Source organism: Artemia franciscana, chromosome 8, assembly GCF_032884065.1.
Source record: "Artemia franciscana chromosome 8, ASM3288406v1, whole genome shotgun sequence".
NCBI lineage: Eukaryota > Metazoa > Arthropoda > Branchiopoda > Anostraca > Artemiidae > Artemia > Artemia franciscana.
In genome coordinates, this window is record NC_088870.1 from 34,102,246 (window position 1) to 34,108,285 (window position 6,040).

General features: G+C 34.4%; 1 protein-coding gene across 5 annotated transcripts in view; it reads right to left on the reverse strand.

Moving 5' to 3' along the window:
• LOC136030331 (choline transporter-like protein 4) overlaps positions 1-5,710 on the reverse strand; it is a 51,201-nt gene extending 45,491 nt beyond the window's left edge. For 4 of the 5 annotated variants that reach the window (XR_010618255.1, XR_010618256.1, XM_065709246.1 and 1 more), the window contains exon 1: positions 5,617-5,710. The gene's annotated coding sequence lies outside the window, so the exon portion shown is untranslated. Of the gene's footprint in view, positions 1-4,856; positions 5,151-5,616 lie in introns of those variants that run through there. The other variant, XM_065709245.1, reaches the window with a different exon arrangement.
• Between the last annotated feature and the right edge of the window lie 330 nt (positions 5,711-6,040).

A 6,040-nucleotide genomic window follows, 5' to 3' on the forward strand; every position in this document is an offset into this window, starting at 1 on the left:
TACATATAAAAAAAACTGGCTTAAATCTAGAGGAATATGTAAGTAACTATTGGCTGTTGTTGTTGTATCATCTTTGCAGTAAGGACATGGAGCTTTTGTTAGTTAATGTACCAACTATTTGCTCCTAATACATCTGAGGGTACCAAAGATCCAGTTTCATGTCCACTTTGCAATTTTTATGATGACAGATAGGCATCTTCTGATAAACGGATAACCGTTTACTCATTCTAGATATGGATTTTAGGCTAACACAAGTAATTTGTCTGTTTTCTTGTTTATGATCGATTTGTGTCTATAAGGCAGCTGATTGATCTGTTCTCTTCTATACAGTTGAGATTTAACCACTGAAGGTGCTTCATATCCATGTCTTTGGCCAATGCTGTTTATAAGAATTCTGAGGATTTGATACTCCAACAAAAATCTTAAATGCTGATGTAAATCACCACTACTGTAACATCCAACCCACAGCCATGATTGTCAAACAGAGAAGACTGTATTGGCTTGGTCATGTCCTGAGTAGATCCAACAACAGCATCATCAAGCAAGTGCTTCTAGCTGCTCCTTTGTCAGATTGATGCAGACATCCTGGTGGTCAGTTGAAGAATTGATGGCCAACAGTCAAAAACGACCTTGATATCATTGATGGATTTTGGAAGTTTGGTCGAAAGTGGGAGAGTTGCAGGCTCTGGTTTGCTGAAGAGCTGACAGAAGACAGTCAACCATACAGTCTTTTAGATGCCAGGTGAGGCATTCACATCTGGTCCCACAGCAAGGACAAGTAAGTATTTGATGGCAAAAAAAAATTGTCTCTTTGTGGTAGCACAGCAAACATAAATAAAATGCATAAACATGCTGTAGTTTTACAATAGTTATAATCTGGAATAGCTGCAGTAATATGATTCTGAAAAATCAGAATTAGATAGATAATACTAGTTTGGCTATATAAGATGATATTTCAAGCTTTAATCCATAGTGACATCAACAATTAAGAAGGATATGGCTCAAGTGGTTATAAAGTCAAAATATACTGTTTCTTCAATCCTTTCTTATACCATGCCCATCTTCAAAAATGAGGAATTGGCTAGTGAATGTTCCTATTATTTTCAGGGTACAAAAAAATTGGTCTGATGTTGGCTACACAGAAAAACAAAACAGTTGCTAAAGCACAGTCATCTGCTTAGATAAGGAGCTCTGCAAATTTGTTTACATTATATCTGATCAAAAGAATTGGACAGATAGAATTCAGAGACAATTAAGGGAGTTTTAACTAGGAACTGGTCATAAGACATTATCTTCAAGGATGAGGTGTCATGTGCTATTACTAACTGGGGTCCTTTCTGTTATTTCTAGCAGTGTTGATCTATAGTAATGTGATGAAAAGCCAAGAGGTGCTTTTTAGAACCAAGTAGGCTTGATAAGACTAATGTAGCTTTTGAGATATTCCAATAGAATGCAATTTGAAAGCTTTTGAGGGGTTGACAACTTTGGTTTTAATATATATCTTTAAAGAAAGAATTCAGTTTAAATGTCTGAGAAACTTTAGAGGATTAAAAATTAAAGTTGGATGTTAGGATGAAGTCATCTTTGACAATGATGGGCTTGTACCTTTTTTCTAGTTACTATACCTATTAATGGTTTCTTATATAAACTTTAAGGGACAGAAAATTTTTAGAATATTTTAAATCATGACAAAATTACATGAAACAATATAAAAAAATAAAAAGTTTGTGCCAATTTGGAAGTAAAGGATTAAACCACTCTGTAAAAAAGGCAATAAGCATGAGCATGGCAATTATTGAGGTACTAACTCATTTTCTGTAGGAAACAAATAACTTAGTATGAAATAGCTTTTTAGACTTAAAGATATTGCAGATAAAATTTTTAAGAGAAGAGCAGGGTGGTTCCAGAAAGGGGAGAGGAGGTGTCAACAAAATGTTCACTCTCAAATTAATAGTTCAAAAGTGCCTAAATATTCAGACACCTTTAGCCCTCAGTTTTATACATCATGAAAAAGTATTTAATTCAGCTGATTGAAGAGCTTTAGCAAAGGACACATCCTTACACGGTGTACAGATAAATACATTAAAGTTATTAGTTCTAATGAATGAGAAAAACATGGCAGTGGTTATGGTAGGAAATGAAGTTACTAGCTAATTTTGTATTCAATCAGGAGTTAAACAGGGTTGTTTTCTATTTCCATTTTCAAGGATTATTATGGTGGACTTTGGCCTAAGGAACATGGCCAGGCTATGGGAGAAAACAAAATTAAATGGGAAGGCAAAACTCTCCTAAACTTAGATTATGCAGATAATGTGTGTACTTAATGAAAATGTTAGCAAAATGATTGACTTTGAAGGTTTTGGGAGTTAAGGGTGTGAGAACATGTTGTTAACTTTAAGAAGAATAAGTTGCTTAGACTTCCAATAGATGAAGGCAAAGAAGTGATGATGGGTAACAACAAGATTGATCAGGTGGATTGTATCCCCTACCTGGTTAACTGAGTTTAACAGGTAGTTACTGAGCAAATATATAGCCCGTATTACATAACTCCAATGTATTATGTCACCTATCACTTATTTTCAACTGAGTGTAAGCATAATTGTCTCTTAATACAGGCAGATAAAACCAGTTTGTTCTCAAGTTTTGCACAGCATAAACTACAGCATAATACATAGGTGCTAACAGATGTTATTAGGGGTTAAATATTTGAAAATTGAATCACTCATTATGTCATGGCTATGATTCTATAGCTTGGTGTAGTCAGATGTCTTGGATACTGGCATTTTGTTGACTATTTTTCCATTTTTGTTAGATCTCCAAAAAAGAGTGCTTCTGACTCTTTTTAAATTTATTTTCAAAATGACATTTTACAACTAAGACTAGGCCTAATACAAATAATAATTACTATTCCTAAATCAGCAACAAATGAAAATTTTTTTTTGAATAACCCAGTCTTTTTTAAACACATTCTTAAGCTTTAGGTTACATGAGCTTTTAAACTCCTTTAAGGGCTCAAAATGGGGTAAATTCTAGCTTAGCTACTTTTTACTATCTTGGAAAGGGGTTAGGTTAGGAAATTGAAACTTTCAGTAATCTAAGGCTGAATACATAATCTGGGAAGGTATTGCCAAGCTTCTATGTTAATCCTCTCCTAATTTCTAAGTCTTCAAAATTTGCCTAGGCTACTTGACAGGTCTATACCTATTGAAACTTTGAAAAAACAACACCTTACCTTATTTTTCAGTTATCAGTTTCCTTTTCTCTGGGTTTAGTTTTGAAAATGTAATTCCTGTTATTTTAGTAGAACTTTAAGCCATATTGATGGATTTCTTCTAAATTTATGATATGTATTTGTAAATCTTTTAAACCTCATAAATTGGTATTGAACAAAGTTGTCAAGCTGAAAACAGTTTTCTTTTATTTCATTTAAGCAGAATATTTGTTTTGCAACATTTGATGTTGCAAAAACAAACTGTGAAAAACACAGATTTTCAAAGGTCATCAGAGGTCACTGCCCTCTAGAGGGAGAAGGAGTAGAGATGGGCACTTCAAAATACCCTCCCAGGACATAATTTAGTCAGTAGTTCCATCCTTGAAAGTTTCATTCTCTTAACATAGGCCAACCACTTTCCAAAATAGCAAAAAATAGGCCTAGCTAAACTAGAATTTTACCAATTTATATTACCTATACATTCTGCCACCTGTCAAATATGTTTTTCTGGTTTTTATTTTGTCGTAGCTGATTTAGTATAGGCCTAGAGGTACACAGAATGAAACAAGAGAGACACATTGTGAGAAAAACTTTGGGAATTATAGGCTATATATTGGGCTACAATTTCCACATTAAGGAGGAAGGGACAAACTATAGTGGAGCTGCAGTCAAACAGTGTGGGATACAAATATTCTACATATGCCTATAATGAAGCAAGAATTATTTTTCTAACATACTTCCTTCTCAGTAGCCCCTATTCTAGACTTTTAACCTGCTGGATTTCACTCCAAAAGTGGTTACTGAACTTGGAAATAGCAGAAAAAGGCATAAAGTGATATATACACATTCTTTCTAAGCTAGGCTACCTAAATCTGGGCTATTTGAATATGTTGGTCTTGTATATTTAATAAGACTTTGATCAAACACCTCTAGTCAAATAGCCTAAAGTTTTGTGGTAAAATTCTAGTTAATTGACTTCTTGCTATCTTGGAAAGGGTTTAGGTTAGCAAAATGAAACTATAAGGGATGGGTCTACAGGCTAAAGTAGGAATTTTGAAGTAACTACCTCCACTCCTTCTCCCTCTAGAGGGCCCTGACCTTTGATGACCTTTAAAAATATGTATGTTATAAAAGTGAAACCTTGCAAAATAGATCTTCTGCTTAATTGAAGTACAACAAAATTATTTTCAGCTTCATAACTTTGCTTAATTCCATTTTATAAGGTTTTAAAGATATACAAACACATTTCCTAAATTTGGAAAAAAAACATGGATATGGCTTAAAATTCTAGGCCCCTACTCAAATAACAGGAATTGCATTTTCATAACTAAAGGCAGAGAAAAAGCAACTAGTAACTGAAAATTAAGGTAAAATGCTGTTTTGTCAAAATTTCAATAGACCTGTCATGTAGGCAAATTTCAGGGCCCTCTAGAGGGAGAAAGAGTGGATATGGGTATTTTAAAATACCTTCCCAGGACATACTTTAGCCTGTAGACACATCCCTGAAAGTTTCATTTCCCTAACCTAAACCCTTTCCGAGATAGCAAGAAGTCAATTAACTAGAATTTTACCAGTTTTGTAAGTCTTGGACATAGTTGTAAAAAAAATGATTAGGAAATTATAACTAAGAAGATGAAACACCAACCTTTACCCTACAATTTCTTCACTAGTTTTGTTCAGTTCACATTGTTCACAGCTGACACAAAAAGGTAACCAAAAGCTCTGTTCCAGCTGTTCCAAAAAACTCTACAAAAGATTCTAGGAAATTGTATCATTTATTTGAGGTTTTTTAGAAGAAACTATAGAAAGATAGTGGTGATCCATCAGTGTGTTCCAGGGACTTACTGTAGTAATTGAATGGTTACTATTTCTGTTCCAAGTGGGAAAATGGTTACTGCCCAACCCGCTGGGAACAAGAATAGTTACTGCCAGCAGTAACCACAGTAAGTGATTTTCTTACCATGCTCAAAAGAATGTTTAGTGCAGTAAGTACATAATTCACCTTCTTCAACAAAAATCTCATTCAACAAAAAATAAATATGGACAAGAATTAAGTAATGGAATATCAAGTTATTTGCTTGGAAGAAGGTGGGACAGTGATTTTGTAAAAGAAAGAGGGATCTGAGCCAGGTTAGTGAATCACCATATTTTGGGATCAACTTTAAAGGACACCCTGAGTAGTAGGCTATCTATTAGCAAGTAGGTTAAATCAATGAAAAACTTATTATTTAATTATTATCATAATAAAACTTATTATCACACAACAACAACAACAAATCCATGTGGCTGTATAAATTTGAACCCTGGATATATATGTATTAAGCTGTGAGATAAAACTGTTTTTCTTTGTTTTTTGCATTTTCCCTGGTCTTGTGTTACCCTAGGTTTTGATTTAAGGGACCTACCTCAGTGCTGTGATTGATATATTTAGACTTTTGGGCAATTCATTTTATTTTCAATTCTCCAGGAATTGCACATCTTCCCGTTCTTCATTATTTCCCTATACAGTGTTGCCGGTCCAAATTTCTGAAGTATCTGTTTTTTTGATAAAGCCACAGATTACATAAGCTGAATCGTTTATTTTTTGCATTTGGGGAAACCTGTGCAGAAGAGAGCGATAACAAACACGAAGAGCCGTATTGGTACCGGCGGGATATTCATCCTTAAACTGCTGGGGATAGGCGATTTGAGTATCCGCGCTTCCCACAGGTCCCCCAAGTTCTGAAAACCCCGTGATAAATTGATTTCTGTTGGCTGAAAAGCTTTTTTTTTTCCCCGCAATTTTTTCCAGCGATTTTTTCTCATATCATGCCGCCACCTAGCGAAATT